At 49.1% G+C, this 14,292-nt stretch overlaps 4 pseudogenes; all 4 read left to right on the top strand.

Annotated features, from left to right (window-relative positions):
• Positions 1 to 2,182: 2,182 nt before the first annotated feature.
• Positions 2,183 to 2,395, top strand: LOC124719110 (annotated as a pseudogene).
• A 3,279-nt stretch (positions 2,396 to 5,674) lies between these two features.
• LOC124719116 lies at positions 5,675 to 5,887 on the top strand (annotated as a pseudogene).
• Positions 5,888 to 9,150: 3,263 nt separating this feature from the next.
• On the top strand, positions 9,151 to 9,363 carry LOC124719170 (annotated as a pseudogene).
• A 3,278-nt stretch (positions 9,364 to 12,641) lies between these two features.
• Positions 12,642 to 12,854, top strand: LOC124719181 (annotated as a pseudogene).
• Positions 12,855 to 14,292: the final 1,438 nt, after the last annotated feature.

Here is a 14,292-nt window from a genome sequence, read left to right on the forward strand (position 1 = left end):
CTGTCTTACTCACCCACCGCCGACGCTCGAACCCCGGCTGCAATTGATCCCTAGATTTCGCCGGTGCCTTCGATAGGGTCTCCCATCCTTACCTGCTGGCCGTTATGTAGCGGATGGGTTTCGGGGAGCACTTCATAAGAGTCATCCGGCACTTCTTGGAAGGGAGCAAATTCCACAATCATTGTGAACGGCTGCAGATCACGACCAATTCCCATCAGACGATCAGTTCGACAAGGGTGTCCCTTGTCAGTGTATTTTATCGCTTTGGCGCTGGACCCCATGCTGCGTGACATCGGACAGATGGTCGATGGTGTTCCTTTCCCAGGCGTCCCCTTCCGCAGTGCGGCATACGCGGATGGTGTAGGTGTGTTTGTAGCAAACGCCAGGGACATCGATTCGGTTCGCCGAGTCCTCTACGTTTATGAACGAGCATCCGGTGCCATGTTAAAATCCAACAAAATGGTGCTAATCCCACTAGGACCACGATCATTGACCATCGAACGCCCATGCTACCGGATTGTAGGGGAACAACGTATCTTGGGTCTTGAGGTGACTGCCTGTCCGCAGTTCATGTTAACACTCACGTGCAGGCGGATTCTCACGCGCATCAGAGGACTTTGCGTGAGTCACACTGATCAACGACTCGACCTCCATCAACGAATCCAACTGATTAATACTTACATCCTATCACGGGCATGGTATGTAGCACAACTCCTTACGCTACCGAAACAAACCAGCAGAGCCATCTCACAAACAGTATATTGCCTATTGTGGCGGCGTGCACTATTCAAAGTTGATGCACAGACTTGTACAATGCCAAAAGTCGATAGTCGCCTTGGACTCATTGACTTTCCCCGCAAATGTTCGGCAATCCTGATTCACCGTATCGCCACTTTGCGTGAGATTGACCCAGGTGGGACAACAGCGGTGCTTTCCGACCGTTATCGCCCACAATCGGCGCGTGTACCAGTATGCTTGACACATATTCCATTCCGGATGACGACAGTCAAGGACTATTACCTCAATCAAAGTTACATCCTAGCAGTGGCCACCGACAAGGCACGCACATCGAAGCGCCTTTACTAGGCGCTTCGAGGCCAGCTCACACCACACAAATTGGAGGACAGACGACCGTCGGTCATCTGGCACCACGCTTGGGCTAATATCAACCACCTAGCCCTTCAAACAGAAGTTTCAGCGCTATGGTATCGCGTTGTAAACAATTTAATACCCACTAATCATCGCCTGGCGGCCATCCTCCTATGGCCGTCGGCTGCTTGCGGCCGATGTGGTGACGTAGACACCAGAGAGCATCGTCTCCTATGCCCTCACGTCACAGAAGTGTGGGACCTTGCACGTGTGCTATTAACGCTGATCGGTGGGACTACACTCGACTATGTGTCAGTCGACTGGTTCCTTACCCGTGATATTCAGACCAACCCCCGAACACGACGTAACGCAATGGTGTGTCTCTTGGGCCAAACCATTTTCATGATCTATGACCTTTACCTCGGAGATGCTGTCTCTTTCATGGACTACCTTTGGAGCCAGCATCGCCTGGCGGAATCTGACCGGAAATATACCATTACTTTTGCAAGATTTCTTAAAGTTGCAATGGTTCATGGTTATCAAAAGGTGTTCCGGGCTAACTAAGGCACCTCGTATAAGAATTGCCTGAGTGTACCCCTGGATCTTTGTCACTCGGACTTTCAAACTACCCTTGACTTACCCATACCCCAGATTTGATATTGGCCTTCTGGACATCACTAGAGTAGACTGTTCTGTGATAGTGATAATATGGAAATTGGTAACATGCGAATTTTGTGAACCTTGTATGAAAAATTATTGGAAAATTGGAAAACGCATAATCTATCTTAGAGGATTATTACTTTGTTAATTCTATGGGCGATGGGATTATCTCGCCAGTTCGTTTGAGTGTGCTGCCGTCGCTGTTTTTTTTATTTTGCCTTCATTTGTGTCTTTATTTATTTCTTTCTATTTAGTTTTTAAAATCATCACTTGCCTCACACCTGCAGAGGGAGGTGTGTTTCTGAGTAGTGTGTCGTCGCCCCCTGAGGCATAGCAGAGTATGCCTCCGCTTTTATTTTCGGTTTATGGCAATAAGTCTTGCTACTAACAACACCCTGCTTTACGTGCTGCGTCGACACTAGAGGATGGCGGCATTTTTGGAGAGGAAAAGGTAGGGCTATAGGGGAGGTAGGAGGGAAAAAAAGTGTAGTATCTGTTCTTATCAGCTTAATATCTGATACGTCCTGCATCACACGACCAGAATATTAAACTCATTTTTGGCTTCTGACGGAGTGCTAGGGGCTTGCTCCACCTCTGTCGCGGGTTGGCCCGGCATTGCAGTACCGCCGGGATCGGCCCACCTAAAATTAATTAAAACACAGCCTGAAATGGGTTAACATTCTGCAGTGATCAGATATTCCGCTGGTAGCAAAACTTGTCGTAGTTGTTGATGTGCCCAGTAGTTAGTTGCTTACACACCACGATTTCTTTTAATTAATTTAAGATTATCTTAAGAATTTTTTTTTTTTTTTTTTTTTTTGCGGTTAGCCGGACCGCACTTGCAGCCGCATTACGCTAGGCTGGTAATTTATGGGGGCACAGGACAGTGCCTTCGGATGCCTCGTTAGCGTCTCTTATGGTCTGGTCACAGATAATTTTAATTAAATTGTTTGGAGTTATAACCTTAGGTCCTCGCGAACGTCGTCGTCGTCGCCGCCGCACGCACGCACGCAGAATATGTGTGTACACACGCACACACACATATGCAGTAGGCGGTGGACGATTTAAGCACTCGGCTAGGTGTAGCTCGCGCCAGTATAGCTCGCACCGGCCGGACGCTGCGGTGGGGCGGCCTCACGGCTTCTCCACTGCCCTGGCAGCTAGCGGCGCTCAAATAGGAGTCGCAGTTTACTCCTCGACATGGAGGGTAGTACTGGGCTGTTGACGAGTGCTCTCGTATATTGTCGTTCCTTCCGGCACTTGCTTTTGCGATGTTTTCGACGGTCGCCTGTTGCCATATCAGCCCGCACCACCGTATGTCACTCCCTCATGTGGAACGCACACGCTGCAAGCATTTAGGCCCTGACACTGCGGTTTTTCATATCTGGTGGTACTCCGCAAGGATACCGCCTTCGATTGTGCCATTCCAGCACTAATCGAAGTGCTAGGTTTTCCGGCCTGTTAGGAGACCGCTTCAGCAAAATGTGCGAGGAGATTTTTGCTGGTTGCGAGCTACCCGCCGATTTTCTAGCTGTACGTATTGGCTTTAATCCAAAGGTCACAGGTCACTGATGGACTAAAGACGTACGTCCCATCACCATTCTTAACACTGATTATAAGTTGGTGGCACGAAGTGTGGCTTCACGTCTTAAACAGGTAATGAATAAGGTATTTTGTCCCACTCAATCATGTGGCGTTTCGAATCGAACCACCTTCACCGCTGCTTCTATATACCATGATGCTGTCTTACTCACCCACCGCCGACGATCGAACCCCGGCTGCAATTGATCCCTAGATTTCGCCGGTGCCTTCGATAGGGTCTCCCATCCTTACCTGCTGGCCGTTATGTAGCGGATGGGTTTCGGGGAGCACTTCATAAGAGTCATCCGGCACTTCTTGGAAGGGAGCAAATTCCACAATCATTGTGAACGGCTGCAGATCACGACCAATTCCCATCAGACGATCAGTTCGACAAGGGTGTCCCTTGTCAGTGTATTTTATCGCTTTGGCGCTGGACCCCATGCTGCGTGACATCGGACAGATGGTCGATGGTGTTCCTTTCCCAGGCGTCCCCTTCCGCAGTGCGGCATACGCGGATGGTGTAGGTGTGTTTGTAGCAAACGCCAGGGACATCGATTCGGTTCGCCGAGTCCTCTACGTTTATGAACGAGCATCCGGTGCCATGTTAAAATCCAACAAAATGGTGCTAATCCCACTAGGACCACGATCATTGACCATCGAACGCCCATGCTACCGGATTGTAGGGGAACAACGTATCTTGGGTCTTGAGGTGACTGCCTGTCCGCAGTTCATGTTAACACTCACGTGCAGGCGGATTCTCACGCGCATCAGAGGACTTTGCGTGAGTCACACTGATCAACGACTCGACCTCCATCAACGAATCCAACTGATTAATACTTACATCCTATCACGGGCATGGTATGTAGCACAACTCCTTACGCTACCGAAACAAACCAGCAGAGCCATCTCACAAACAGTATATTGCCTATTGTGGCGGCGTGCACTATTCAAAGTTGATGCACAGACTTGTACACTGCCAAAAGTCGATAGTCGCCTTGGACTCATTGACTTTCCCCGCAAATGTTCGGCAATCCTGATTCACCGTATCGCCACTTTGCGTGAGATTGACCCAGGTGGGACAACAGCGGTGCTTTCCGACCGTTATCGCCCACAATCGGCGCGTGTACCAGTATGCTTGACACATATTCCATTCCGGATGACGACAGTCAAGGACTATTACCTCAATCAAAGTTACATCCTAGCAGTGGCCACCGACAAGGCACGCACATCGAAGCGCCTTTACTAGGCGCTTCGAGGCCAGCTCACACCACACAAATTGGAGGACAGACGACCGTCGGTCATCTGGCACCACGCTTGGGCTAATATCAACCACCTAGCCCTTCAAACAGAAGTTTCAGCGCTATGGTATCGCGTTGTAAACAATTTAATACCCACTAATCATCGCCTGGCGGCCATCCTCCTATGGCCGTCGGCTGCTTGTGGCCGATGTGGTGACGTAGACACCAGAGAGCATCGTCTCCTATGCCCTCACGTCACAGAAGTGTGGGACCTTGCACGTGTGCTATTAACGCTGATCGGTGGGACTACACTCGACTATGTGTCAGTCGACTGGTTCCTTACCCCTGATATTCAGACCAACCCCCGAACACGACGTAACGCAATGGTGTGTCTCTTGGGCCAAACCATTTTCACGATCTATGACCTTTACCTCGGAGATGCTGTCTCTTTCATGGACTACCTTTGGAGCCAGCATCGCCTGGCGGAATTTGACCGGAAATATACCATTACTTTTGCAAGATTTCTTAAAGTTGCAATGGTTCATGGTTATCAAAAGGTGTTCCGGGCTAACTAAGGCACCTCGTATAAGAATTGCCTGAGTGTACCCCTGGATCTTTGTCACTCGGACTTTCAAACTACCCTTGACTTACCCATACCCCAGATTTGATATTGGCCTTCTGGGCATCACTAGAGTAGACTGTTCTGTGATACTGATAATATGGAAATTGGTAACATGCGAATTGTGTGAACCTTGTATGAAAAATTATTGGAAAATTGGAAAACGCATAATCTATCTTAGAGGATTATTACTTTGTTAATTCTATGGGCGATGGGATTATCTCGCCAGTTCGTTTGAGTGTGCTGCCGTCGCTGTTTTTTTTTTATTTTGCCTTCATTTCTGTCTTTATTTATTTCTTTCTATTTAGTTTTTAAAATCATCACTTGCCTCACACCTGCAGAGGGAGGTGTGTTTCTGAGTAGTGTGTCGTCGCCCCCTGAGGCATAGCAGAGTATGCCTCCGCTTTTATTTTCGGTTTATGGCAATAAGTCTTGCTACTAACAACACCCTGCTTTACGTGCTGCGTCGACACTAGAGGATGGCGGCATTTTTGGAGAGGAAAAGGTAGGGCTATAGGGGAGGTAGGAGGGAAAAAAAGTGTAGTATCTGTTCTTATCAGCTTAATATCTGATACGTCCTGCATCACACGACCAGAATATTAAACTCATTTTTGGCTTCTGACGGAGTGCTAGGGGCTTGCTCCACCTCTGTCGCGGGTTGGCCCGGCATTGCAGTACCGCCGGGATCGGCCCACCTAAAATTAATTAAAACACAGCCTGAAATGGGTTAACATTCTGCAGTGATCAGATATTCCGCTGGTAGCAAAACTTGTCGTAGTTGTTGATGTGCCCAGTAGTTAGTTGTTTACACACCACGATTTCTTTTAATTAATTTAAGATTATCTTAAGAATTTTTTTTTTTTTTGCGGTTAGCCGGACCGCACTTGCAGCCGCATTACGCTAGGCTGGTAATTTATGGGGGCACAGGACAGTGCCTTCGGATGCCTCGTTACCGTCTCCTATGGTCTGGTCACAGATAATTTTAATTAAATTGTTTGGAGTTATAACCTCAGCTCCTCGCGAACGTCGTCGTCGCCGCCGCACGCACGCAGAATACGTGTGTACACACGCACACACACATATGCAGTAGGCGGTGGACGATGTAAGCACTCGGCTAGGTGTAGCTCGCGCCAGTATAGCTCGCACCGGCCTGACGCTGCTGTGGGGCGGCCTCACGGCTTCTCCACTGCCCTGGCAGCTAGCGGCGCTCAAATAGGAGTCGCAGTTTACTCCTCGACATGGAGGGTAGTACTGGGCTGTTGACGAGTGCTCTCGTATATTGTCGTTCCTTCCGGCACTTGCTTTTGCGATGTTTTCGACGGTCGCCTGTTGCCATATCAGCCCGCACCACCGTATGTCACTCCCTCATGTGGAACGCACACGCTGCAAGCATTTAGGCCCTGACACTGCGGTTTTTCATATCTGGTGGTACTCCGCAAGGATACCGCCTTCAATTGTGCCATTCCAGCACTAATCGAAGTGCTAGGTTTTCCGGCCTGTTAGGAGACCGCTTCTGCAAAATGTGCGAGGAGATTTTTGCTGGTTGCGAGCTACCCGCCGATTTTCTAGCTGTACGTATTGGCTTTAATCCAAAGGTCACAGGTCACTGATGGACTAAAGACGTACGTCCCATCACCATTCTTAACACTGATTATAAGTTGGTGGCACGAAGTGTGGCTTCACGTCTTAAACAGGTAATGAATAAGGTATTTTGTCCCACTCAATCATGTGGCGTTTCGAATCGAACCACCTTCACCGCTGCTTCTATATACCATGATGCTGTCTTACTCACCCACCGCCGACGCTCGAACCCCGGCTGCAATTGATCCCTAGATTTCGCCGGTGCCTTCGATAGGGTCTCCCATCCTTACCTGCTGGCCGTTATGTAGCGGATGGGTTTCGGGGAGCACTTCATAAGAGTCATCCGGCACTTCTTGGAAGGGAGCAAATTCCACAATCATTGTGAACGGCTGCAGATCACGACCAATTCCCATCAGACGATCAGTTCGACAAGGGTGTCCCTTGTCAGTGTATTTTATCGCTTTGGCGCTGGACCCCATGCTGCGTGACATCGAACAGATGGTCGATGGTGTTCCTTTCCCAGGCGTCCCCTTCCGCAGTGCGGCATACGCGGATGGTGTAGGTGTGTTTGTAGCAAACGCCAGGGACATCGATTCGGGTCGCCGAGTCCTCTACGTTTATGAACGAGCATCCGGTGCCATGTTAAAATCCAACAAAATGGTGCTAATCCCACTAGGACCACGATCATTGACCATCGAACGCCCATGCTACCGGATTGTAGGGGAACAACGTATCTTGGGTCTTGAGGTGACTGCCTGTCCGCAGTTCATGTTAACACTCACGTGCAGGCGGATTCTCACGCGCATCAGAGGACTTTGCGTGAGTCACACTGATCAACGACTCGACCTCCATCAACGAATCCAACTGATTAATACTTACATCCTATCACGGGCATGGTATGTAGCACAACTCCTTACGCTACCGAAACAAACCAGCAGAGCCATCTCACAAACAGTATATTGCCTATTGTGGCGGCGTGCACTATTCAAAGTTGATGCACAGACTTGTACACTGCCAAAAGTCGATAGTCGCCTTGGACTCATTGACTTTCCCCGCAAATGTTCGGCAATCCTGATTCACCGTATCGCCACTTTGCGTGAGATTGACCCAGGTGGGACAACAGCGGTGCTTTTCGACCGTTATCGCCCACAATCGGCGCGTGTACCAGTATGCTTGACACATATTCCATTCCGGATGACGACAGTCAAGGACTATTACCTCAATCAAAGTTACATCCTAGCAGTGGCCACCGACAAGGCACGCACATCGAAGCGCCTTTACTAGGCGCTTCGAGGCCAGCTCACACCACACAAATTGGAGGACAGACGACCGTCGGTCATCTGGCACCACGCTTGGGCTAATATCAACCACCTAGCCCTTCAAACAGAAGTTTCAGCGCTATGGTATCGCGTTGTAAACAATTTAATACCCAGTAATCTTCGCCTGGCGGCCATCCTCCTATGGCCCTCGGCCGCTTGCGGCCGATGTGGTGACGTAGACACCAGAGAGCATCGTCTCCTATGCCCTCACGTCACAGAAGTGTGGGACCTTGCACATGTGCTATTAACGCTGATCGGTGGGACTACACTCGACTATGTGTCAGTCGACTGGTTCCTTACCCGTGATATTCAGACCAACCCCCGAACACGACGTAACGCAATGGTGTGTCTCTTGGGCCAAACCATTTTCACGATCTATGACCTTTACCTTGGAGATGCTGTCTCTTTCATGGACTACCTTTGGAGCCAGCATCGCCTGGCGGAATCTGACCGGAAATATACCATTACTTTTGCAAGATTTCTTAAAGTTGCAATGGTTCATGGTTATCAAAAGGTGTTCCGGGCTAACTAAGGCACCTCGTATAAGAATTGCCTGAGTGTACCCCTGGATCTTTGTCACTCGGACTTTCAAACTACCCTTGACTTACCCATACCCCAGATTTGATATTGGCCTTCTGGGCATCACTAGAGCAGACTGTTCTGTGATACTGATAATATGGAAATTGGTAACATGCGAATTGTGTGAACCTTGTATGAAAAATTATTGGAAAATTGGAAAACGCATAATCTATCTTAGAGGATTATTACTTTGTTAATTCTATGGGCGATGGGATTATCTCGCCAGTTCGTTTGAGTGTGCTGCCGTCGCTGTTTTTTTTTTATTTTGCCTTCATTTCTGTCTTTATTTATTTCTTTCTATTTAGTTTTTAAAATCATCACTTGCCTCACACCTGCAGAGGGAGGTGTGTTTCTGAGTAGTGTGTCGTCGCCCCCTGAGGCATAGCAGAGTATGCCTCCGCTTTTATTTTCGGTTTATGGCAATAAGTCTTGCTACTAACAACACCCTGCTTTACGTGCTGCGTCGACACTAGAGGATGGCGGCATTTTTGGAGAGGAAAAGGTAGGGCTATAGGGGAGGTAGGAGGGAAAAAAAGTGTAGTATCTGTTCTTATCAGCTTAATATCTGATACGTCCTGCATCACACGACCAGAATATTAAACTCATTTTTGGCTTCTGACGGAGTGCTAGGGGCTTGCTCCACCTCTGTCGCGGGTTGGCCCGGCATTGCAGTACCGCCGGGATCGGCCCACCTACAATTAATTAAAACACAGCCTGAAATGGGTTAACATTCTGCAGTGATCAGATATTCCGCTGGTAGCAAAACTTGTCGTAGTTGTTGATGTGCCCAGTAGTTAGTTGCTTACACACCACGATTTCTTTTAATTAATTTAAGATTATCTTAAGCAATTTTTTTTTTTTTTTTTTTGCGGTTAGCCGGACCGCACTTGCAGCCGCATTACGCTAGGCTGGTAATTTATGGGGGCACAGGACAGTGCCTTCGGATGCCTCGTTAGCATCTCTTATGGTCTGGTCACAGATAATTTTAATTAAATTGTTTGGAGTTATAACCTTAGGTCCTCGCGAACGTCGTCGTCGTCGTCGCCGCCGCACGCACGCACGCAGAATATGTGTGTACACACGCACACACACATATGCAGTAGGCGGTGGACGATTTAAGCACTCGGCTAGGTGTAGCTCGCGCCAGTATAGCTCGCACCGGCCGGACGCTGCGGTGGGGCGGCCTCACGGCTTCTCCACTGCCCTGGCAGCTAGCGGCGCTCAAATAGGAGTCGCAGTTTACTCCTCGACATGGAGGGTAGTACTGGGCTGTTGACGAGTGCTCTCGTATATTGTCGTTCCTTCCGGCACTTGCTTTTGCGATGTTTTCGACGGTCGCCTGTTGCCATATCAGCCCGCACCACCGTATGTCACTCCCTCATGTGGAACGCACACGCTGCAAGCATTTAGGCCCTGACACTGCGGTTTTTCATATCTGGTGGTACTCCGCAAGGATACCGCCTTCGATTGTGCCATTCCAGCACTAATCGAAGTGCTAGGTTTTCCGGCCTGTTAGGAGACCGCTTCTGCAAAATGTGCGAGGAGATTTTTGCTGGTTGCGAGCTACCCGCCGATTTTCTAGCTGTACGTATTGGCTTTAATCCAAAGGTCACAGGTCACTGATGGACTAAAGACGTACGTCCCATCACCATTCTTAACACTGATTATAAGTTGGTGGCACGAAGTGTGGCTTCACGTCTTAAACAGGTAATGAATAAGGTATTTTGTCCCACTCAATCATGTGGCGTTTCGAATCGAACCACCTTCACCGCTGCTTCTATATACCATGATGCTGTCTTACTCACCCACCGCCGACGCTCGAACCCCGGCTGCAATTGATCCCTAGATTTCGCCGGTGCCTTCGATAGGGTCTCCCATCCTTACCTGCTGGCCGTTATGTAGCGGATGGGTTTCGGGGAGCACTTCATAAGAGTCATCCGGCACTTCTTGGAAGGGAGCAAATTCCACAATCATTGTGAACGGCTGCAGATCACGACCAATTCCCATCAGACGATCAGTTCGACAAGGGTGTCCCTTGTCAGTGTATTTTATCGCTTTGGCGCTGGACCCCATGCTGCGTGACATCGGACAGATGGTCGATGGTGTTCCTTTCCCAGGCGTCCCCTTCCGCAGTGCGGCATACGCGGATGGTGTAGGTGTGTTTGTAGCAAACGCCAGGGACATCGATTCGGTTCGCCGAGTCCTCTACGTTTATGAACGAGCATCCGGTGCCATGTTAAAATCCAACAAAATGGTGCTAATCCCACTAGGACCACGATCATTGACCATCGAACGCCCATGCTACCGGATTGTAGGGGAACAACGTATCTTGGGTCTTGAGGTGACTGCCTGTCCGCAGTTCATGTTAACACTCACGTGCAGGCGGATTCTCACGAGCATCAGAGGACTTTGCGTGAGTCACACTGATCAACGACTCGACCTCCATCAACGAATCCAACTGATTAATACTTACATCCTATCACGGGCATGGTATGTAGCACAACTCCTTACGCTACCGAAACAAACCAGCAGAGCCATCTCACAAACAGTATATTGCTTATTGTGGCGGCGTGCACTATTCAAAGTTGATGCACAGACTTGTACACTGCCAAAAGTCGATAGTCGCCTTGGACTCATTGACTTTCCCCGCAAATGTTCGGCAATCCTGATTCACCGTATCGCCACTTTGCGTGAGATTGACCCAGGTGGGACAACAGCGGTGCTTTCCGACCGTTATCGCCCACAATCGGCGCGTGTACCAGTATGCTTGACACATATTCCATTCCGGATGACGACAGTCAAGGACTATTACCTCAATCAAAGTTACATCCTAGCAGTGGCCACCGACAAGGCACGCACATCGAAGCGCCTTTACTAGGCGCTTCGAGGCCAGCTCACACCACACAAATTGGAGGACAGACGACCGTCGGTCATCTGGCACCACGCTTGGGCTAATATCAACCACCTAGCCCTTCAAACAGAAGTTTCAGCGCTATGGTATCGCGTTGTAAACAATTTAATACCCACTAATCATCGCCTGGCGGCCATCCTCCTATGGCCGTCGGCTGCTTGCGGCCGATGTGGTGACGTAGACACCAGAGAGCATCGTCTCCTATGCCCTCACGTCACAGAAGTGTGGGACCTTGCACATGTGCTATTAACGCTGATCGGTGGGACTACACTCGACTATGTGTCAGTCGACTGGTTCCTTACCCCTGATATTCAGACCAACCCCCGATCACGACGTAACGCAATGGTGTGTCTCTTGGGCCAAACCATTTTCACGATCTATGACCTTTACCTCGGAGAAGCTGTCTCTTTCATGGACTACCTTTGGAGCCAGCATCGCCTGGCGGAATCTGACCGGAAATATACCATTACTTTTGCAAGATTTCTTAAAGTTGCAATGGTTCATGGTTATCAAAAGGTGTTCCGGGCTAACTAAGGCACCTCGTATAAGAATTGCCTGAGTGTACCCCTGGATCTTTGTCACTCGGACTTTCAAACTACCCTCGACTTACCCATACCCCAGATTTGATATTGGCCTTCTGGGCATCACTAGAGTAGACTGTTCTGTGATACTGATAATATGGAAATTGGTAACATGCGAATTGTGTGAACCTTGTATGAAAAATTATTGGAAAATTGGAAAACGCATAATCTATCTTAGAGGATTATTACTTTGTTAATTCTATGGGCGATGGGATTATCTCGCCAGTTCGTTTGAGTGTGCTGCCGTCGCTGTTTTTTTTTATTTTGCCTTCATTTCTGTCTTTATTTATTTCTTTCTATTTAGTTTTTAAAATCATCACTTGCCTCACACCTGCAGAGGGAGGTGTGTTTCTGAGTAGTGTGTCGTCGCCCCCTGAGGCATAGCAGAGTATGCCTCCGCTTTTATTTTCGGTTTATGGCAATAAGTCTTGCTACTAACAACACCCTGCTTTACGTGCTGCGTCGACACTAGAGGATGGCGGCATTTTTGGAGAGGAAAAGGTAGGGCTATAGGGGAGGTAGGAGGGAAAAAAAGTGTAGTATCTGTTCTTATCAGCTTAATATCTGATACGTCCTGCATCACACGACCAGAATATTAAACTCATTTTTGGCTTCTGACGGAGTGCTAGGGGCTTGCTCCACCTCTGTCGCGGGTTGGCCCGGCATTGCAGTACCGCCGGGATCGGCCCACCTACAATTAATTAAAACACAGCCTGAAATGGGTTAACATTCTGCAGTGATCAGATATTCCGCTGGTAGCAAAACTTGTCGTAGTTGTTGATGTGCCCAGTAGTTAGTTGCTTACACACCACGATTTCTTTTAATTAATTTAAGATTATCTTAAGTAATTTTTTTTTTTTTTTTTGCGGTTAGCCGGACCGCACTTGCAGCCGCATTACGCTAGGCTGGTAATTTATGGGGGCACAGGACAGTGCCTTCGGATGCCTCGTTAGCGTCTCTTATGGTCTGGTCACAGATAATTTTAGTTAAATTGTTTGGAGTAATAACCTTAGGTCCTCGCGAACGTCGTCGTCGTCGCCGCCGCACGCACGCACGCAGAATATGTGTGTACACACGCACACACACATATGCAGTAGGCGGTGGACGATTTAAGCACTCGGCTAGGTGTAGCTCGCGCCAGTATAGCTCGCACCGGCCGGACGCTGCGGTGGGGCGGCCTCACGGCTTCTCCACTGCCCTGGCAGCTAGCGGCGCTCAAATAGGAGTCGCAGTTTACTCCTCGACATGGAGGGTAGTACTGGGCTGTTGACGAGTGCTCTCGTATATTGTCGTTCCTTCCGGCACTTGCTTTTGCGATGTTTTCGACGGTCGCCTGTTGCCATATCAGCCCGCACCACCGTATGTCACTCCCTCATGTGGAACGCACACGCTGCAAGCATTTAGGCCCTGACACTGCGGTTTTTCATATCTGGTGGTACTCCGCAAGGATACCGCCTTCGATTGTGCCATTCCAGCACTAATCGAAGTGCTAGGTTTTCCGGCCTGTTAGGAGACCGCTTCTGCAAAATGTGCGAGGAGATTTTTGCTGGTTGCGAGCTACCCGCCGATTTTCTAGCTGTACGTATTGGCTTTAATCCAAAGGTCACAGGTCACTGATGGACTAAAGACGTACGTCCCATCACCATTCTTAACACTGATTATAAGTTGGTGGCACGAAGTGTGGCTTCACGTCTTAAACAGGTAATGAATAAGGTATTTTGTCCCACTCAATCATGTGGCGTTTCGAATCGAACCACCTTCACCGCTGCTTCTATATACCATGATGCTGTCTTACTCACCCACCGCCGACGCTCGAACCCCGGCTGCAATTGATCCCTAGATTTCGCCGGTGCCTTCGATAGGGTCTCCCATCCTTACCTGCTGGCCGTTATGTAGCGGATGGGTTTCGGGGAGCACTTCATAAGAGTCATCCGGCACTTCTTGGAAGGGAGCAAATTCCACAATCATTGTGAACGGCTGCAGATCACGACCAATTCCCATCAGACGATCAGTTCGACAAGGGTGTCCCTTGTCAGTGTATTTTATCGCTTTGGCGCTGGACCCCATGCTGCGTGACATCGAACAGATGGTCGATGGTGTTCCTTTCCCAGGCGTCCCCTTCCGCAGTGCGGCA

This window comes from Schistocerca piceifrons, chromosome 1, assembly GCF_021461385.2.
Source record: "Schistocerca piceifrons isolate TAMUIC-IGC-003096 chromosome 1, iqSchPice1.1, whole genome shotgun sequence".
In the NCBI taxonomy this organism is placed as follows: Eukaryota; Metazoa; Arthropoda; class Insecta; order Orthoptera; family Acrididae; genus Schistocerca; species Schistocerca piceifrons.